At 44.2% G+C, this 21,713-nt stretch overlaps 1 pseudogene; it reads right to left on the reverse strand.

Moving 5' to 3' along the window:
• Nucleotides 1-1,667: 1,667 nt before the first annotated feature.
• LOC122126056 lies at nucleotides 1,668-21,090 on the reverse strand (annotated as a pseudogene).
• Nucleotides 21,091-21,713: the final 623 nt, after the last annotated feature.

The raw sequence follows: 21,713 nt of genomic DNA on the forward strand, positions 1-21,713 counted from the left end.
AATGTGAAAAATCTCAAAGGATGTTCTAGAAAATACCACACCAAAACTAGTAAGGCTACCAAAGCCATATTAAGTCATAAAAATGGCTTACAGGGCTGAGAAGGTGACTCAGTGTTAGAGCGCTCGCCTTGCATGCATGAGGCCCTGGGTTCGATTCCTCAGCACCACATAAGCAAAAAGAAAAAAGCCGGGAGTGCCGCTGTGGCTCAAGTGATAGAGCACTAGCCTTGAGCTGAAGAGCTGAGGGACAGTGCCCAGGCCCCACGACCGGACCCCCCCCCCAAAAAAAAAAATGGTTTATATACAAGAAGAATCTAAGGCAAAGATGTGAGATCATACCTTGAGGCCAGCAGGAAAAAGTTAGCAAGAAAAGAAGCTGTGTATGATGGTTCATGCCTATAATTCAAAGAACACAAGATGTAGAGGTAGAAGGACCATGGTCCAAGGTTGGCCTGGCAAAAAACCATGAAACCTCAGCTGAAACATAAATGCAAAAATGGTTGGCATAATTCAAGCGGGAAAAACACTTCCCTAGGGAGTAATAGGCCCTGATTTCAAACCCTACTACTGCCAGAAGAAAAAAATAATCTGAAGACACAACTAAAGATAATGTAGGCTATTGGACAAGATTCTAGAACAAAAACAGAAAACAAAAACCAAAAAAGATGTTAGGCAGTCTTCAAAACAGCTTCCCAGGGGCTGGGAAGGTGACTCAGTGTTAGAGTGCTTGCTTTGCATGCATGATGCCCTAGATTCGATACCTCAGCACCACATAAGCAGAAAAAGCCAGAAGTGGTGCTGTGGCTCAAGTGGTAGAGTGCTAGCCTTGAGCTGAAGAGCTGAGGGACAGCACTCAGGCCCAGAGTTCAGGCCCCACGACCGACCAAAAAACAAAACAAAACAACAGCTTCCCAAATGCAAATCAAAACAACCCTGAAGTACTATTTTACCCCCAGTTAGATTGGCAGCATTTTGAATTCTAACAACAAATGCTGACAGGCATATGGGAAAAAGGAAGCCTATTGCACTGCTGGTGTGAAGGTAAACTAGTATAACCACTCTGGAAGCAGTCTGGAAGTTCCTCAAGAAACTAAACATAGACCTTCCCTATGACCCATTCCTTGGCATCTACCCTGAGCATCATACACTGGGATATGATAAAGACACCTGCATATTGTGTTCATTGCCACACTATTCACAACAGCCAAGATATGGAAACAACCCATATTACTCACGATAGATGAGTGAGTCCAAAAAATGTGCTACCTACATATAATAGAATTTTTACACAACTATGAGAAAGAATAAAATAATAGCATTTCCTGGGAAATGGATGGAACTAGAACAAATCATATTAAGTGAGGTAAGCCAAGATCAGAGAGAGAAACGGTGCGTGTTCTCCCTGATCTGCAAAAGTTAGATCTAAAACTGCACTGGGAGATGACAAATTACACGGGATTCTAGATACTCATATACAGAGACCAAAAGAAGATAGTCTTAGGAGAGAATCACAAAGGTACAATACCTAAGTACCTCTTTATGTGTGTGTATGTGTGTGTAATACACACACACACACACACACACTGACATGAGCTCCAAAGATATGGAAACGAAGGACTTTTTTCTTAGTTTATTTTTTCTGTTTCTGATGACTCCGTAGTTTTGTGTTGTTGTTTTTTTTTTAACATAAAAAAGCTTTATTTGCAGGGAACCAGGAATTTAATCAAACAGGCCAAATCCCGCGTCATCACCTGCGTCCTCGGATTCTCCTTTCTGCTCATTGTTCTTCTCTTCTGCTGCTGCAGGGGCAGAACCAGCAGCAGGGGCTGCAGAGCCAGGCGCAGAGGAGCAACTACAGCCCCGCCAGCAGGCACACTGGCAAGCTTGCCAACTCCCTGGGCCATGACACCGTCAATGCTTTTCCCATTCAGCTCACTGATTACCTTGTTAAGCCCGTCATCGTCTGCCTCAATGCCCATGCTGTCCAGGATCTTCTGTCTTTGGCGCTGGAGTGGGGGGGGGGTTGCCCCAAGGGTGGCCAAAAGATAAGAGGCGACCAGCCGGCCTGAAATGTGCAACCTCAGCGGTGTTAGGAAGCGAAAGCTCTGTATTCGTAGTTACGTGCATATCGTTCTGTGAAAGGGTGGGGGAGTCACAGAATGAGAGGAAAAAGGGTGACCGTGCAGCAGTGGAGCGCACTGATCATTGCTGAAAATGAACTATGCCACTCCTGGGTAGAGATGGGAGGGAGGGACTGGGAGAGACTGAGGGAGCAGGTGACACTATGTGAAGGAAATGTACACGTCACCTGGCATAGGGAAAGGCAACCTCACTGTTTATCGCCTCTAAAACAATAAGTTAGGGAAAAAAACAAAACCAGCCTCCCCGTTGGTTCTGACAGGTTGCAAGGTAAAATTGGGAGCTCTGAGGCCAGGTTCTATAAATCATTCTGTTTTCCTAGCCTCTTCCCTCTGTCAGCTGGTTAATTACAGTACTGGCCTGGGTCCGTCAGTTCTCCCTCTCCAGTACAGAGATCTCAGCGCTCTCTTTGCTTGTTCAGTTCTCTGACAAACGTGAGGGAAATCCTTAAACTTGGACACTTGTTGTTCCTAGAGTACAAGTTGGGAGGGGGGTGTTGTGAAGCAAACGGATATATGTCCAGCTCATTGGGGCTAAAAGCATCTCTCACTACACAAAAATGAAGCTTCCAAAATGAATGCAGCCCAGACGCTGATAACTGACCTTTCACAAATCTGACCCTCAGCTTGATTATAGTAGCAGCCCCATCAGGATTTACAAAAGATCTCAACTAGGTTTCTTCTCTTTGATTGGGCTGAGGATCAGGCCCAGTTCCCTGAGCATATAGGTAAATGTTTGCTACTGAACTATAGTTCAGAAAAGTGAAACTCAACCCTGCCGCTATCCAGTCCTATCTGAACACTGAGAGCACATCAACTGAAAAGATACAGGTGTACTTCCAACCAAACATTTGGCTTCAAGTCTCAGCACAGAAGCACAGGAAATACAAAGAAAACATGACAACTACTACTCCCAAAAGTCAATAATCCCACAATAATGGACTCAACTATAATGAATTGGATGAAATCCTAGACAATCCAAAAAAGTGATTGTAAGAATAGTCAAAGAAATTAAAGAGGATACCAATGATCACAAAGGAATTTTTAAAGTATACGAAGAAACAGCTGAATGAAACTAGAAATCCTGATAACATCAAATTGAAATTCTAGAAAAAGCTCAATAACTTAAAAAACTCATTGAAAGCTTCACCAGTTGTCTGGATGAAGTAGAAGACAATATCTGAGAACAAGGCAGGTAAAATAGAACAGTAAGAGACTAATAAATCAGGACAGATCATACAATGAAACATCATGGGGCGGGGTGGGGTTGAAACCAAACCTATGAATCATGGGCATAGAAGAAGTACATAAAAGACATTCAATGAAGACTAGGCACATGATTCACACCTGCCATCCCAGCTACTCAGGACGCATAGAATAAGGATTACAGTTGGAAGCTAGCAAAGGCATACAATATATCAGGATCCCATCTCAACAAACTAATGTTTGGAAGTAGATATCTGTAATCTCATTGAGTTGGGTTTGAGGTCTGAGGCTGGCTAAGAATACATGAAGATCCTGAAAAGTAGCATAAACAAAATGGGATTCATGACTCAAGTGGAAGAGAACTTGCCAAATATGTGCAATGCCCTGAATTCAAACTCTAGTGCTAGCTGGATGCCAGTGGCCTAGTACTCCTAGTTACAGATCTGAGGATTGCCGTTCAAAGCCAGCCTGAGCAGGAAAGTCCACGAGACTCAACTCCAATGAACCACCAGAAAACCGGAAGTGGCGCTGTCTCAAGTGGTAGAGCACTTGCCTTGAGCTGAAGAGCTGAGGGACAGCGCCCAGGCCCAGAGTTCAAGCCCCATGATGAACCAAAACAAAAGCACAAAACTCTAGTGATGCTAAAAAAAAAGAAAACATAATCAATGAAATAATGGCAGAAAAACTTCCAAGTCTTGAGAAAGAGATAGCATCCAGATAAGGAAAACCCCAGTACTGAGTATTTATGCCTGTAATCCTAGCTACTCAGGAGGCTGAGATCTGAGAATCACAGTTCAAAGCCAGCCTAACAGGAAAGTTTTTGAGACCTTTATTTCTAATTAACCACACACACACAAAAGGGCCAGAAGTACAGCTCTGATTCAAGTGGTAGGATAACAGCCTTGAGCAGGAAACAAAACAAAAAAAAACTAAGGGACAACACACACCCAAGCCCTGAGTTCATGCCCAAGTACCAGCACCAAAAATAAAGAACCCCTAACAAAATCTGAAATATGTCCCCTTGCTAAGTGTCTCATGAATATTTTTCAAGCAATAGCAGTTGCTGGGAGTTGGTGGCTCACATCTATAATCCTAGCTACTCAGGAAGCTGAGCTCTAAGGATCACAGTTTAATGCCAGCCCAGGCAGGGAAGTATGAGAGACTCTTATTTTCAATAAACTACCCCCTATCCCCTCCAAAAAAAGGCAGAAATGAAATTCTGACTCAAACAGAAGAGTGCTAGCCTTGAGCAAAAGAAGCTCAGGGACAGCACCAGCCCCTGAGTTAAGCCCCAGGGCTAGTACAAAGACAAGAAGAAAAAAGAAATAGTGAAAAATGAAGCAATGTCCATCATTTCTAGTTTTCAGTTACAAGTGCAGGACCATGTTCCCCGCAGGTTACTAGTTCAGGAGTAGACAATGTTTTTACACAGCTGCTCTGGTTGGGTATACATTTTATTTTGGATGTCTCATTTGCCCTTTATCTTTCTGCCTTTTACCCCATTTCTTCATATCTACAGGTGCGAGATTGTAGGGGAAAGAGAGCTTATTAACAAAGGTGCAATGATGCAACTAGTATATTGTGATATCTATGTGCTTTGTCTTTATGTCCATTGTTTTATCAAGTAATTTAAAAGATTGACCTCTGGCTTAGGCTTAGGCTTAGCCTTAGGCTTTCAGGCTTAGATATTGTTTAACCTCTAATATCTTTAGAGAAAGTCATTGTTTTCTGGAATAATTATTTGATGATCTAAATCCAGCTGAACTTCCTAGTTTGATTATACATACTGTTTATACTTGCATTCGTGTAAAGGGTCCCAGAAGACAGGGTCACACTCAATACTGCTTGCTATTCCTTATTTATATTAGGGAAAAAGAGAGAAATGCATACAGAAGCAGAGATACAAAATCCACTGTACCCTTGCACTTAGGATAGACTCCAAACTCTTTGCAGTAGCTTACAAAACTTCGAGTGGCTATTTCATACTTTACTTTGCATGTTGCACCATTCTCTTCCTCCAAATCCTTTGTTCAGCCTACATTTTCTAGATATACTTCCATTAGTGAGTTCATTTGTGTTACATAGATATTTTCTAACACACCTCTTAAATTCCCTTGTCATTTTTGTTATAAATAGGTGATTTATCCTGAAAATTACAGTGAGCATCTCATGAGACTCTAAATCTGATTCACACAATTTAATCTCAGGATTAGAGAAATACTTTGCTTCTAATGTAGCTTCATCCCTTTACCATTTCATATGTGCTATTATTTCTTTATGCAGCAATCTCTTAAATCAGATAGGAGACAAAAGTGTTACATAAGAATGGATTAATTTGGTCTCTTATGTCTATTGCATATATTTACCTTCACAAAGGCTTCTTTTTTCTTATATGGATTAAGGTTACTCTCTAGCATCTTTCCATTTCAGCCTGAAGGGCTTTCTGTGTTGTATTATAGGTCAGCTTAGTTATTAATAAATGCTCCATTTTTTTCATCTGGGAATGTTTAAAATCTCTTGTGTTTTTTATTACTGGTGAATAGTAATTATATAGAATGATAGATGTATATAAAAGACTTTGGCCACATACTATATTCCTTTATGCTTTTCCCACTGCCTCATTGTTTCCTCTTTTCTTTTTCTTTTTCTTTTTTTTTTTTTTTTTTTTGGTTGGTCGTGGGGCTTGAACTCTGGGCTTGGGCGATGTCCCTGCAATCTTCAGCTCAAGGCGAGCACTCTACCGCTTGAGCCACAGCGCCACTTCCAGTTTTATAGTGGTTTATTGGAGATAAGAGTCTCACAGACTTTCCTGCCCGGGCTGGCTTTGAACCGCAATCCTCAGATCTCAACCTCCTGAGTAGCTAGGATTACAGGCGTGAGCCACTGGTGTTTGGCTTTTTTCCTCTTTTCTAAAAGTTCCCTTTCTAAGGGTCATTTTGCACGCACTACATATATTTACACACTACATATATTAGAAAAAAAAGTGATAATCGCATATATGTGATTTGGCATATTCCATCAAGATCTCCAGTTTCACTCATTTTCTGCAAATGACACGATCTCATTCTTATGGCTCCATCATTTATTTATATATGTACATATATATGTGTGTGTGTATATATATATACATATATATATGATATTTGCTTTGTCCTTTCATCTCTTGATGGGTATCTAGGCTGATTCCATAATTTGGCAATTGTGAATAGTGGATAGTTTTGCTACATACAGACTTTTTTTTTTTTTTTTTGCCAATTCTGGAGCTTGAGCTAAGATCTGGACATTGTCACTGAGCCTCTCCGTGCTCAAGGCTAGCACTCTATCACTTGAGTCACAGTGTCACTTCTGGGTTTTTCTGATTATGTGGTACTGAAGAATCGAACCTAGATTCCTCATGCATGCTAGGCAAGTACTCTACCACTATGCCACCTTCCCAGCCCTAGATATAGAATTCTTGGTTGACAATGTGTTGGCAGATTTTAGACTCTGGGTATTCTGTAAGTCACATTGTAAAACGTGGATGCCAATCAAAATTACTGCTTCCTTTCCAGATCCTTATCTGAAAATTAACAACCCGGAAGTTACTGCTGAACAAAAACTAGCTAGATGGGTGGACCTGCACCCACACCCTGTTCCTTAAAGTTTCAAGCAGTCTGTATTATGGGATGGAAGATTCACCTGGCCAAATGAAAACATTAAATCTTTACTAACGCAATCTGAACGAGTATAGGGGCAGACTTATGTTTCAAAAATACATAGTAAGACCTGCTCTACAAGGTGGTTGTGGGAAGTTATTTACAACAGCTTCTACTTAAGACCCTTTGCTTAGTATTGAGGGGAGAGAGAGAAGGATTTAGATTCATTTTCTTTTTCCTTTTGTTTTGTTTTTGCCAGTCCTGGGGCTGGAACTCAGGGCCTGGGCACTGTCCCTGAACTTCTTTTGCTCAAAGCTAGCACTCTACCACTTTGAGCCATGGCACCACTTGGGGATTTTTCTGTGTATGTGGTACTGAGGAATTGAACCCAGGGCTTCGTGCATGCTAGGCAAGCACTCTACCACTAAGCCATCTTCTCAGCCCTTTAGATTCATTTTCTAACATTTCCAATCCTTAGTGGCCCCAAGGAGCCTGCATAATAATCATGTATATTCACAGGGCTGCTGAGAAATAAATGCAATAATCTAAGTAAAGCCTCTGTATATTGTCTGGTATGGTGTAAGCATGAAGCACCTGTCCAGCCAGTTTATTGTGGCAATGTGGGTATAATGTGCTCAGTCTAGTAGTAGCTGCTACCATCAGATGTCCTAATTCTTTTTTTTTTTTTTTTTGTCGGTCGTGGGGCTTGAACTCTGGGCCTGGGCGCTGTCCCTCAGCTCTTCAGCTCAAGGCAAGCGCTTTACCACTTGAGCTACAGCGCCACTTCTGGTTTTCTGGTGGTTTATTGGAGATAGGAGTCTCACGGTCTCTCCTGCCCGGGCTGGCTTTGAACCGCAATCCTCAGATCTCAGCCTCCTGAGTAGCTAGGATTACAGGCGTGAGCCACCAGCGCCCGGCCAGATGTCCTAATTCTGCGGCCACTGGTCATGTGCAACTAGAGTAAATACCTGATTTGAACTGATGTGTAAAATAAAAACACATGCCAGATCTCAAGACAATATAATGTTTATTTAAAAAGAATACAATACGTCAAATGCTGGTGACACGCACCTATAATCTTAGTGTCTCAGGATGTTGAAAGCTAAAGATCACAGGCCAAATGTCAGCCTGGGCAGACAAACAAAACAAAATTCCAATATCTCAGCAACTGTTTCCATGCTGTTTACCGATGATCTTGATTATTTGGGATATGTTAGGTTAACGTATGTATTTTATTTTATTTATTTTTTTGGTCCAGTCATGGAGCCTGAACTCTGGGCCTGGGCGCTGTCCCTCAGCTCTTCAGCTCAAGGCTAGCGCTCTACCACTTGAGCCACAGCGCCACTTCTGGCTTTTTTCTTTTTGCTTATGTGGTGCTGAGGAATCGAACCCAGGGCCTCATGCATGCAAGGCAAGCACTCTACCACTGAGCCACCTTCCCAGCCCTGTATTTTATTTTTTTTAAAAAAAAAACTTTCTCCCATAGGGCTGGGAAGGTGGCTCAGTGGTAGAATGCTTGCCTTACATGCGTGAGGCCCTGGGTTCAATTCCTCAGTACCACATACACAGAAAAAGCCAGAAGTGGTACTGTGGCTCAAGTGGTAGAGCTCTTGCTTTGAGCTGAAAAGCTGAGGGACAGCACCCAGGCCAGGGTTCTGGCCCCATGACCAACAAAAAAAAGAAAACCTTTCTCCTGTTAACCTTTTTGAAAATATGGCTAAGAAACTGAAGTTTGCTTCATTTGGCTCCTACTGGGGGCTCCTCCATAAACTCCCACAAAACATACTTTACTGGGTTTACATTTCACCCATTTACTGAATATTTCTTTCTTTTTTTTTTTTTTTTTTTGGTCCAGTCGTGGGGCCTGAACTCTGGGCCTGGGGACTGTCCCTCAGCTCTTCAGCTCAAGGCTAGCGCTCTACCACTTGAGCTACAGCGCCACTTCCGGAGGGAGTGAGGAATCGAACCCAGGGCCTCAGGCATGCAAGGCAAGCACTCTACCACTGAGCCACCTTCCCAGCCCCATTTACTGAATATTTACCATGACTGGAGCCTTTCAGAGGTGCCAGGTAGAAGAACATACCCAGCTCTAACAGGAGGACACAAGGTAGCCCCTACACTGGGGAAACCATTCCAGATTCTGACTCACTCTCTCCAGAGTCCAGAGACCCTGAAGTGCTAATTTTCTGGGGCTTTGTTCCTTTCAGATCCTTCATCCACACTCTGGAAGTATAGAGGACCTCATCTTACACCTCTGCCCATAAAACCCCAACAGCCAGACAAACCCTGGCTCCAGTAAAGACCAGTTCAAGGTAAGCAATATTCAGATATCTGAACCTTTATCTTACTATTTGGCCTCACACATCTCTTTATCCAGTTAGTAAGAAGGAGATAAACATTGTTAGAAAACCTTTTTTGCCTTTCAAGGACATTTATATAATGATTAAAAGAAAAAAAGATCAACTGCAAACTCAAGTATTCTTTTTTTTTTTTTTTTTTTGCCAGTTTTGGGGCTTACACTTAGGTCATGGGTACTGTCCATGAGCTTCTTTGCTCAAGGCTAGCGCTCTACCACTTGAGCCACAGCACCACTTCTGGCCTTTTCTGTTTATGGGGTACTCAGGAATTGAACCCAGGGCTTCATGCATGCTAGGCAGGGCTAGGAATGTGTCTTAATGGTAGAATACTTGCCTAGCATGCATGAAGCCCAGAGTTCAATTCCTCAGTACCACACTGTTGTGCGTCCCAGAAGCGACATTTTGGAATCTGAAATATTGGAGCCTTTACTATATAGTTAGCAGATTGCCCATTGTTACAAAGGCCTGCAGCCCCCAAATACATATAACACTGCTAGGAAACAGGCTAGAGAGGAAAGAAAGAACAAAAACAATACCAACAAGCCAATTCAGCTCCAATGGAGAGCTGAATTGGGAGGCCATGATGACCGAGACAGCCAGGAGACAGGTCACAGGGAGACAAGTGGCAAGGTATAATGGCATCTGGGCTGGTCCCGGCCTAAATAAGGTCCAAGCAAGGCACAGGTCCACAGGAAATTCCCAGTCCCAGGCACTGAACTGACAGATTCAGTAATCTATCAGCCAACTGACCAACCCTGTCTCCAGGGATCCGGGCACACCCATCACCTGGGGAGTAGGGTCGTTTCCCTCAAGAGGCCAGACCCTACCATCCACTATGTGGCCAATATGGCGCCAGCCATACCTGACCTCCTTACTTCAACATAAGCAGAAAAAGCTGGAAGTGGCACTGTAGCTCAAGTGGTAGAGTGCTAGCCTTGAGCAAAAAAGAGGCTCAGGGACAGTGCCCAAGCCCTGAGTTCCAAGGCCCTGGGCTGACAAAAAAAAAATTTTTTTTTAATGCATGCTAGGCAAGCACTCTATCACTAAGCCACATTCCCAGTCCTAAAGTATTCTTATATTCTTATATATTCTCTCTGTGTGGCTCTGCATCTGTCTCTCTGTCTCTCTGCCTGGCTTTCTCTCTCCCCCTCCCTGTAATATATTTATTTTTTTACGAATATACTACAGGTTCAATAATCAGTAGTTTGGTTTGGAAAGTCAAGGCACAACTACTACTGTGATAATCTTTGAAAAAAATCTTAATACCTGGCCAGTTTTCTATCTGTCAAAACTGCCTTATGCTTGTAATCCTAGCTACTCAGGATGCTGAGGTCTGAAGGTCACAGTTCAAAACCAGCCCCTTGGCTTTAATAAACGAAAGAGACTCTCATCTCCAGTTCAGCACCAAAAAGCCAGAAGTGGAGGTGTGACTGAAGTGGTAGAGCACTAAATCTGAGGGAAAAAGCCAAGTGGGGGAGTGTAAGGCCATGAGTTCAAGTTCTAGTATTGACATTAAAAGAGAAGAATAAGAAGAAGGAGGAGGAAGAGAAGGAGGAGAAGGAAGAGGAGGAGGAGGAGGAGGAGAAAAGAGAAGAAAGAGGAGGAGGAGGAAGAGGAGGAGGGGGAAGAGAAAGAAGGAGAAGAAAGAGGAGGAGGAGGAGGAAGAGGAGGAGGGGGAAGAGGAAGAAGGAGAAGAAAAAGGAGGTGGAGGAAGAGGAGGAGGAGGAGGAAGAGAAGGAGGAGGAGGAAGGGGAAGAAGAGGAGGAGGAGGAGGAAGAAGAGGAAGAAATAAGAAGAAAGGGTCGGGGGAAGAAAGGAGGAGGAGGAGGAGAAGTTGAGTTGCGTTGCCCTGGGTTCCTGGGTCCACACAGCTTTCTGTGTTTGCACAACTCTGAGTGTGCACACTTTGTGCCTCTCCACCGTGTGACCCCTATGTGATACACAGTCCAAACAAAAAGTCTCCTGGTGCCCACACAGATTTCTCAAAGGACATTGGATAGCGGGGGATCAGATCCCCTGTAGAAGCACTAAATGTTGGTGGGCTCCCCCAATTCCCTTCCAGTATCTAGAAACCCTGAGCAATGTGAACGGGAGGAAACAGCATCTTCTCACGCACGGCTCACTCAGTGCCAGCCCTGGACCAGTGTGGGTGGAAAGGCTGCAGGTCTCAGACACGTCACCTGCGATGCTCCTCCCCCTTTCCAGTGGGAGATCTGCCTTTCCCGGCTTCTGCAGCCCTGTGGAGGTGAGCCCCAGGGATTCAACCCAGGAGCCAACCCCTGGCTTCAATGTTTCATCGTGTGTCCAGAGGGTCCACAGCGGTTAACAATGGCTTTGTGGTCACACATAAATCTCCCAGGTACAAATCTCAGGGCTTCACTCAGCTTTCAAGATTTAGTCTTGAAGAGAGAGAATGCATTTCAACACGTATACTTTTGTAATACATAGTAATACGTAGTTTATATATCTATGTATCTATCTATCTCTCCAGGATAGCCACAAGAGCTAGGGATAAGAGGAGCTTAGAAGGTTGGGGCTGTGGATGTGGCTTAGTGGTAGAATGCTTTCCTAGCATGCATGAAACTTTGGGTTCAGCTCCTCAGTACCATATATACAGAAAAAGCCGAAAGTGGTGCTGTGGTTCAAGCGGTAGCGTGCTGGCCTTGAGCAAGAGAAACTCAGGGACAGCTCCTAGGCCTGATTTGAAGCCCCAGAACTGGGGGTGGGGGGGAGGAGGGAAGAGGGGAGGGAGGGAGGAATACTTGAGTTTGCAGTTGATCTTTATTTTTTAAATCATTATATAAATGTCTACCCTAATTTTCTATAATTGGGCCAAAGAGTAGCCAATGAAAGCATTAATGAATTAACTAATGCTGGTAGAGGGGCTTTAACTCCAACCCTCCCATTTCACATGGCTGGTGCTCTGCCATTTGAGCCACAGCTCCACTTCTGGCTTTTTGTTGGTTAACTGGAGATCAGAGTCTTGGGGACTCTCCTGCTGGGGCTGGCTTTGAACTGTGTTCCTCAGATCTCAGCCTGCCGAGTTACTGGGATTCCAGGCATGAACCACCAGCGCTCAGTGCGATACTTGTGTTTTATCAGTTTCCCCTTTATCCTCTTTTCTCTAGAACCTGTTGAATCCCCTGTCTTAACTTCTCTCTGTTAAAATCACTACTGTGCTGGATTTTATTTTTTTTTCTAAATTAGACCCTGGCGGATAACTCTTTATCTAAATGTTTCTAGACTTCTTGTGGGGAGTTCATTGGGAGTTCATTTCTGGGGATCATAGACTAGATTGCAGCCAAAAAGTGAAAGCCGGGCATCGGTGGCTTAGGCTTGTAATCCTAGCTACTCAGGAGGCTGAGATCTGAGGATCCCAGTTCAAAGCCAGCTCAGGCAGGAAAGTCTGTGAGACTCTTACCTCCAATAAACCACTAGAAAACCAAAGTGGCTCAATAGTAGAGTGTTAGCTCTGAGCTGAAGAGCGCAGGGACAGCGCCTAGGCCCCAGAGTTCAAGCCCCACAACCAACAACAACAACAACAACAAAAAAAAAATGAAAAGGATGAGTCCTGACATGACTGGCTGTGAGGGAGAATCCTACATTGATTGTAGGGAATATTGGAAGGATTATTGTGGGTGACTAGAAACTTCCATGATTTTCTCAGTCAAATCCCCTACCAGATCCTCTAGAAGACCCCCAAACCCATTTTGCCTCCCTGGCCTCTTCCCAGGTAGTATCTCTATAACACCAATGGCTGACTGTGACAGAAATTTGTCCTGCCCTCATTTATGGACATTTATGTCCCTGTGTGTCATCTCAGGATTTGTAGCCATATGACCAGACTGGTTAGCCATGAGAGGACCGCGGGGACACCCTTTGTTCATTGTGGCAATACCACTGCATGGCTCCCTGACTTCTGGCTTGTCCTGGGCTCTTCCACACGCAAATTCATTCCAGCTGTTTCCACATCAGCTCTTTCAATGTGTCTACAGGCATTTTGTCAAAGCACAGTGCTTGACCCAGATCTTTGTTTTGTCAGTCATGAGGCTTGAACTCAGGGCCTGGGCGCTGTCCCTGAGCTCTTTGGCTCAAGGTTAGCACTCTACCCCTTTGAACCATAGCTCCACTTCCGGCTTTTTGAGTGGTTAATTGGAGATAATGATTATTCTCACAAGGACTTTTCTGCCCGGGATGGCTTTGAACCACAATCCTCAGATTTCAGCCTCTTGAGTAGCTAGGATTACAGGTTCACACTAGCACCTGGCTTGGCCCAGATTTTTACCCTTCCCCTTCCCTCCCCTTCCCCTCCCCTCCCCTCCCCTTCCCTCCCCTCCCCTCCCTTCCCTTCCCTTCCCTTCCCTTCCCTTCCCTCTTCCCTTCCCTTCCCTCTTCCCTTCTCCCTTCCCTTCCCTCTTCCCTTCCTTCTTCCCTTCCCTTCCCTTCTCCCCTCCCTTCCCTTCTCCCTTCCCTTCCCTTCCTTTCCCTCTTCCCTTCCCTTCCCTTCCCTTCCCTTCCCTTCTCTTCCCTTCCCTTCCCTTCCCTTCCCTCTTCCCTTCCCTTCCCTTTTTGTTGGTCATGGGGCTTGAATTCTGGGCCTGGGTGCTGTCCATCAGCTCTTCAGCTGAAGGAGAGCACTCTACCACTTGAGCCACAGCGCCACTTCCGATTGTGTTCATTTTTACTGGTTCAGGAAGCTATGGGATTTGGGTTGCAGTGAACGGAGACTGTCTAGATTGGGCGCTGCTCCTGCCTGAGACTGGATGGGCATTCCTGTTCCAGCCAGTGCCAGGCTGCAAGATGCCTTGCTGCTCCTCAGGTGTTGGGAGTGACTGTCATCTAGTGGTGAAAGTTGGTACTGCACTGTGGGTCCCCAGCCGGAGCTCAATGTCCATTATCTGTGTCCTGCACTGTCATTGGCTGCCTCACCCAACAGTGATGATTTCCCAAATTTTGCCCCAAATTTAAATGTTCTCTGCATGACCTTCTGTGTTGTGTCACAGGCCTTTCTGTTCTGATTGCAAAGCACACTAATATCATCCTCATGAATTCTGCCATCCCATTATTATTTAAATATATAATACTTTAAATAATTAACTTATTTCTGAAATAAGTGTTTAGAAAAAGAAAACTTAAGCCAGGCGCTGGTGGCTCACACCTGTAATCCTAGCTACTCAGGAGGCTGAGATCTGAGGATCACGGTTCAAAGCCAGCCCGGGCAGGAAAGTCCGTGAGACTCTTAGCTCCAGTTAACCACCAGAAAACTGAAAGTGGCTTTGTGGCTCAAGTGGTAGAGCACTAGAGCTGAAGAGCTGAAGGACAGCGCCCAGGCCCAGAGTTCAAGCCCCAGGACCAACAGAAAAAAAGAAAAACAACTAGCCTAACATTCACAAGGTACTGGGTTCAATCCCCAGCACTACAAAAAAAAACAAGGGAGGGTTCAGAAAGATTAATATAGAGTGAATTTGATCAAAGTACATTAAATGTGTGTATATGAATACCACAATAAATCCCTTTCATATGACACATTTGTGCAAATGGAAAGGGGCAGGGGGAGGGGGAACGAGCAAGTAAGCAAGCCAAGACTACATTACTATAAAAGTGAAAAAAACAATATCCCACCAGGCATGGTGATGCACACCTGTAATCCCAGTGACTAGGAAGGCAGAGAGAAAAGGAGTTCAAGGCCAGCCAGATGAGAGAACCTATCTCATAAACAAAATGCAAAGAAGCATCCTGGAGTCATAGCTCAAGTCATTCATGACTAGCATACATGAAGCCCTGGGTTCAATCCCCCGGAAAGAAAGGTAATTGTGTTGTATGTTACAAATATAAGGTAATTATAAAGACAACAAAAAAGAGGATAGATTCCACTCCAGTGTAGACTTTGGCTGGTTGTCAAGGTGCTGATCTTCAGCAAGGTGGGGAAGGCTTAGTAGTGTCCAAGTCTTTCTGACATATCCAAAGATCTGGGGTGGGGGTAGAAAAGGAACTCCATTTCTTACTATGTGCCATTCACGAGTATTTATAGTAAGACCCTCCCATCCCTTGGGAACACTGGCAGAAGGCCCAACCCCTCAGGATGCAGCACCCTGAGGAACAGACAATGCCACTGGGTGCTGACTTAGAGATTCTGGGTACTAGAGGGATGGGTGGATATTATTCCTGGGCTAATATTGAGAAAACATTCAATATGGCCCTCACATAGGTGGCAGATAGGCTCAGTAAGCAGTTAAGAGAGGCTGGAGCTGGCCACCTATGGCTCATACTGGTAATCCTAGCTACTCAGGAGGCTGAGACCTGAGGATCGTGGTTCAAAGCAACCCCAGCAGGGAAGTCTTACGAGAGTCTTATCTCCAATAAACTACTCAAAACAAAAAGCTGGAAGTGGGGCTGTGGCTTCAGCGGTAGAGTGCTACCTGAGCAAAAGAAGCTCAGGGACAACACCCAGACTCAGAGCTCATGCCCCAGGAACAAAAAAACAAGAACCAGTGACCCAGCTGTGGCCCAGGTTGCCCACAGATTCCCTGTGGGCCAGTAACCTCCCTGAGCGGGCTTCTAGCCTAGGCTTGGTGCCATGACTTGCTGCCTCATTTTCTCCACAGGCTTTTCAAAGGTGAGGAAGGATGAGAATTTGGATAAGGATCTGGTGGAGTTGTGGGTGAACTTAGGTATGAAGAGAAAGGTGAGAGGTATTGAATTCTTGACACATAATTGTATTAAGTCTATAAATCAACGCTTAATCTTCCTTCATCAAGTCTGGTGAGAATTGGGATTGTGGCCATGTATCACCTTGACCATTTGAAATATTTTTCTGTTTGTTTGTTTTAAAGTTTAAAACACTTCACAAGGGGCTGGGAAGGTGGCTCAGTGGTAGAGTGCTTGCCTTGCATGCCTGAGGCCCTGGGTTCGATTCCTTAACACCACATAAGCAGAAAAAGCTGGAAGTGGCACTGTGGCTCAAGTGGTAGAGCACTAGCCTTGAGCTGAAGAGCTGAGGGACAGTGTCCAGACCCAGAGTACAGGTCCCACGACTGGCCAAAAAAAAAACAACACTTCACAAAAGAGGATATCAAAATGGCCAATAAGTTTCAAATAAATGCAAAAGTAAACCAAAATAAATAATCACTACGTATTTACCAGAAGAGCTACAAATAAGAAGACCTGCATGGGCTGGGAAGGTGGCTCAGTGGTAGAGCACTTGCCTTGCATGCCTGCGGCCCTGGGTTTGACTCCTCAGCACCACATAAGCAAAAAGGAAAAAGCCAGAAGTGGTGCTGTGGCTCAAGTGGTAGAGAGCTAGCCTTGAGCTGAAGAGCTGAGGGACAGCGCCCAGGCCTAGAGTTCAGGCCCCATGACCGGTCCCCCCCAACCCCCCCCAAAAAAGAAGAAGACTGGCATGATGCTATGTGTTGATAAAAACATAAAGAAACTGGATCTCTCTTTCTCTCTCTCTCTTTATTTTTTTCAGTGGGTCGTGGGGTTTGAACTCTGGGCCTGGGCGCTATCCCTCAGCTCTTCAGCTCAAGGCTAGAGCTCTACCACTTGAGCCACAGTACCACTTCTGGTTTTCTGGTGGTTAGTTGGAAAAAAGAGACTCATGGACTTTCCTGCCTGGGCTGACTTTGAACCGAGATTCTCAGATCTCAGCCTCCCGAGTAGCTAGGATTACAAGCATGAGCCACTGGCTCCCCACTGTACATTTCTTTGTCAGTTGTGGGCCTTGAACTCTAGGCCTGGGCACTGTCCCTCAGCTCTTCAGCTCAAGGCTGGCACTCTACCATTTGAGCCACAGCACCACTTCCAGCTTTTTCTGCTTATGTGGTGCTGAGGAATTGAACCCAAGGCCTCATGCATGCAAGGCAAGTACTTTACCACTGAGCCACCTTCCCAGCCCTGTACATTTCTTATGATACAGCAATTCCAATAGGAATGACAGCTGGGTCCAGCCAAAAGCACACACAAGAATGTTGATCCTGGGCCAAGCGACGGTGGCTCACGCCTGTAATCCTAGCTACTCAGGAGGCTGAGATCTGAGGATCATGGTTCAAAGCCAGCCTGGGCAGGAAAGTCCATGAGACTCTTATTTCCAATAAATCACTAGAAAACTGGAAGTGGCGCTGTGGCTCAAGAAGTAGAGCACTCGCCTTGAGCTGAAGAGCGCAGGGACAGTGCCCCAGCCCAGAGTTCAAGCCCTACGACCAAAAAAAAAAAAAAAAAAGAATGTTGATCCTGGGGAGAAGTGGGGGACGTGGGGGAGGGAAGGGATGGTAGGAAAAAAATAAAGGAGGGGGTAATAATGTAACAATGTAACTGTAACCGCTCTGTACAGCATCTTCACAATAAAATAAAAGGAAAAGTAAAATAGAATGTTGACCCCAGCTCTCACCTTAAGAATGACAATGAAGCCGAGTGCTGGTGGCTCACACCTGAAATCCTAGCTACTCAGGAGGCTGAGATATGAGGATTGCTGTTCAAAGCCAGCCCGGGGAAGGAAAGTCAATGAGACTCTTATCTCTAATTAACCACCAGGAAACCGGAAGTGGCGCTGTGGCTCAAATGGTAGAACACTCACCTTGAGCTGAAGAGCTGAGGGACAGCGCCCAGACCCAGAGTTCAAGTCCCACGACTGACCAAAAAAAAAAAGTATGGGAAGAAAAAAAATCTTAAAGCAAAGGTGACAAATGGAAAATCCAAAATAAACCAAAATGTATTTATAATTACATTAAGTGTAATGTACTAAATATTCAAATTAAAATTTAAGTGTTCAACTATTCACTGATTACAACCAATATCTTTTTCTCTTTTTTATGTTTTATTTTTGCTTGTTTTGCTTTTTAGGCAGGAGCCACACTGCTGAGCTACTTCTCCAGCCTCACTTTTCACTCATTATTTCTGAGATCCGGTTCCACCTTCTGCTCCGGTGTGTATTTGGGCCTCAGTTGGCCTGCTTTAGGCTTCTGCTTTAGGCTTCTGCTTGAGGCTTCTGGTCACGGCCCCACTACACTCAGCTTGTCTCTGTGGCAATGGAGTCTTGTGGACATTTCTGCCCAACTGGTCTGGACTCACTATCTTCCCGATCTCCCATGCACATGGGTTGAGAAAGGGTCTCAGAAGATGTTTTTCTGGCCTCCATCTGTAGACTTCCCATTCTTAGCCTCACAAGTAGGTAGAATTACAGGTGAGCCACTAGTACTTGGCCTTCAGGAAATGGTTCTGAATGCATGTTTATAAAAATTTTTTTTTTAAAAAAAGGCTGGTGTCAGTGGCTCATGGCTTTGTAGCTACGTTAGGAAGCAGAGATCTGGAGGATAGAAGTTCAGAGCCAGTCCAAACCCCACCCCCATACCCCCTTAAAAAAAGTCTGTGAGCCAGGCGCTGGTGGCTCACACCTGTAATCCTAGCTACTCAGGAGGCTGAGATCTGAGGATTGCAGTTCAAAGCCAGACCAGGCAGGAAAGCCCATGAAACTCTTATCTCCAATAAACCACCAGAAAACCGGAAGTGGTGCGGTAGCTCAAGTGGTAGAGTGCTAGCCTTGAGCTAAAGAGTTGAGGGACAGTGCTCAGGCCCAGAGTTCAAGCCCCACGACCAACCAAAAAAAAAAAAAAAAAACTCTGTGAGACTCTATCTCAAGCACAAAACAGAACTGAGGCATCAAAGGGTAGAGCACTAATCTAGCAAGCACAGGTCCCCAGTACCACCACCACCTCCTGCTACAAAATAAGTAAATAAATAAATGTATGTATGAAAAAATTCAAGCACAGTGATGTGCACCTGTAATCCCAGCTACTTGGGAGGATAAAACAGGAGGATTGTGAATTCAAGATGATCCTGGGCTACATTCAAGACAATGCAGTAACAAGCCCTTCCTCCCTCCCTTCCTTCCTTCCTTCTTTCCTTCCTTTCTCTACTAGAGGTTGAACTTAGGGCCTTGTACTTGCTAGGTAGGCATTTACCACATGAGCCATGTCCCTAGCCCATTATTATTATTATTATTAGTCAGTCATAAGGCTTGAACTCATGGCCTGGACACTGTTTCTGAGCTTTTGGCTCAAGGCTTGTGCTCTATCTACTGCATTGAGCCACAGATCCAGTTCCAGCCTTCTGGTGGTTAATTGGAGATAAAGAGTCTCACAGACTTGTCTGCTCAGGCTGGCTTTGAACCACCATCCTCTCAGAGCTCAACCTGAGTAGCTAAGATTACAGGCGTGAACCACTGATGCCCTACTCATTATTTTTAAGTTAGGGTCTGTATGTATATCTGGGCTAGGCTAGACTGCAATCTAAAGGAAAATTGAGAGCTTAATATTGAATTATGTAGTCCATGAACTTGAAACTTGGCATGAATTCAATTTATTAGGATACTCTTTAATTTTTATAGCAATCTTTTTGGTGTTTTCAGTTTTTTTTTCAAATTTATTCTCACACATTTTATGTGTTTTTTTAGCATATAAAGTAAATTATTTTCCAAGTGTTTCCTGTTAGTAATTATAATCCAACTGAACTTGAGTTTTGATCTTGGATCCTATGGATTTGCTCAATTCATTTATAATTCTGATTTCTTTCTGAGCTGAGATTCTCAGTGCACATAATCCTGTTATCTGTAAGTAGATACTTGTGCTTAATACTCATTCTTTCCTTGGCTTTTGTAGTATTTCACTGCCAGAATATAGCATATTTAGCTACTAGTTCCCCCCTTATGCTGGATATTTGGGCTGTTTTCAATCTATAAACAATATTGCAATTTAGAGTACTATTTGCACATCTTAATACGATATATCTGCACCATCAAATGATATACTAGGGCAATAAATGTGATTGTTACCATTTGGAATAGAACACAGTTATTGTTTGTTCAGCTTCAAACAATGAGTGCTTCAGATAATGGTGAAATGCTGAAATGGTGCTGGTGGTGACACACTGTCACCAGAAGTGCTTGAGGACACCTTGGTGTATGTGCTTGGCTGCTTTTACACAGGCAAGATGTTCACAGTCGAGTAGGTGTAAAAGTGAGGCAAAGGTGACTTAAGTATCCATTGCTGCTTTTTTCTTCTTCCAATCCTGGGGCTTGAACTCAGGGCTTGGGCACTGTCCCTGAGCCTCTTTGTGCTCAAGGTTAGTACTCTACCACTTGAGACACAGTGCCACTTCTGACTTTTTTTTTTTTTTTTTTTTTTTAGTAGTTTATTGGAAATAAGAGTCTCACAGGGACTTTCCTGCCTGGGCTGGCTTCGAATTGTGATCCTCAGATCTCAGCCTCCTGAGTAGCTAGGATTACAGATGGAAGCCACCGGACCCAGCAGTATCCATTGCTTGAGAAAAGCGGTAATTATAATTAACCAAAACCAAAGGGCAGCCATTTGATAGCAATCCCATGGACTCGGGGGACCTTTTGCCTAGTTCCTGAAGGTGAGACCGAGGTGGACCGGCAGGGGACACACCGGGCAGCTCTCCTGACCTTGGACACTGTAATCAAGATTGGGTTGGCCCTGAGGTATCATGCTGGATCCTTAGGACATTAAACCAAGCTAACCCTTAAAGTACCTTTACCCAAAGGGCAAAGGCTTGCAGCGGCAGAAACAGCAATCACTGATTACCAATCCTGAGTTCAAGTGGGATTCTCAGTGGCAGGGTGGATAAAGTTGGGTGGCGGTTTTCTGTGTTCTAAACAAAACCGTGATAAACATTCTATCCCCCGCTTTTACCTGTGAAGGGTCCTATTTCTTCTTCCACAACGGAGACCGGCCGCATTCTCTGTTATCTTTCAGATTCTTCTCCCTGGGGAGAAGGAGAGAGAGAAAGATATTGGCTTTGGGTGCAAAACTTTTAGAGCGGGTCAAAACATTCATTTCCGGATAATATTTAACACAGTATTGTGACATTTCAAATTGAATGAAAAAAAAATCCGTAATGAACAAACTAGATGAAATTTAAACTTATTAAATTATGATCTTGCACTTGAACAACCCAGACTCGTAAATACTAACCTGGGTTCCAATTTTTAAGACACACACATACACACACACTAGGTGTTCATCTCCCCCCTCTCCATTTCCATGGTCTGCCAGTATGACTTTTTAAAATAATTCTTCATTCTGTGTATTTTAAATTGTGCTAAAATAGGAGTAATATAAATCTACCATTTGGGCCATTTTCCAGTGTACAACTCAGTGCCAGCCAGGATGCTCATATCGTGCAACTTTAGTTTTAACAGTTCTTTTAGATGTTTTAATGTTACATTAAAGGATTATACATCGCGACTACTTTGCTTGGGGGAAAATGACCTCTTAAATATTAGGCCTGAGGCAAAGTGCCTCGGGTCATTCTCTTAGCTCGGAGGAGACACACCTGTCAGACACGCCCTCCAGCTATCT

This window comes from Dipodomys spectabilis, unplaced genomic scaffold (genome assembly GCF_019054845.1).
Source record: "Dipodomys spectabilis isolate Male_0828 unplaced genomic scaffold, ASM1905484v1 ptg000273l, whole genome shotgun sequence".
NCBI lineage: Eukaryota > Metazoa > Chordata > Mammalia > Rodentia > Heteromyidae > Dipodomys > Dipodomys spectabilis.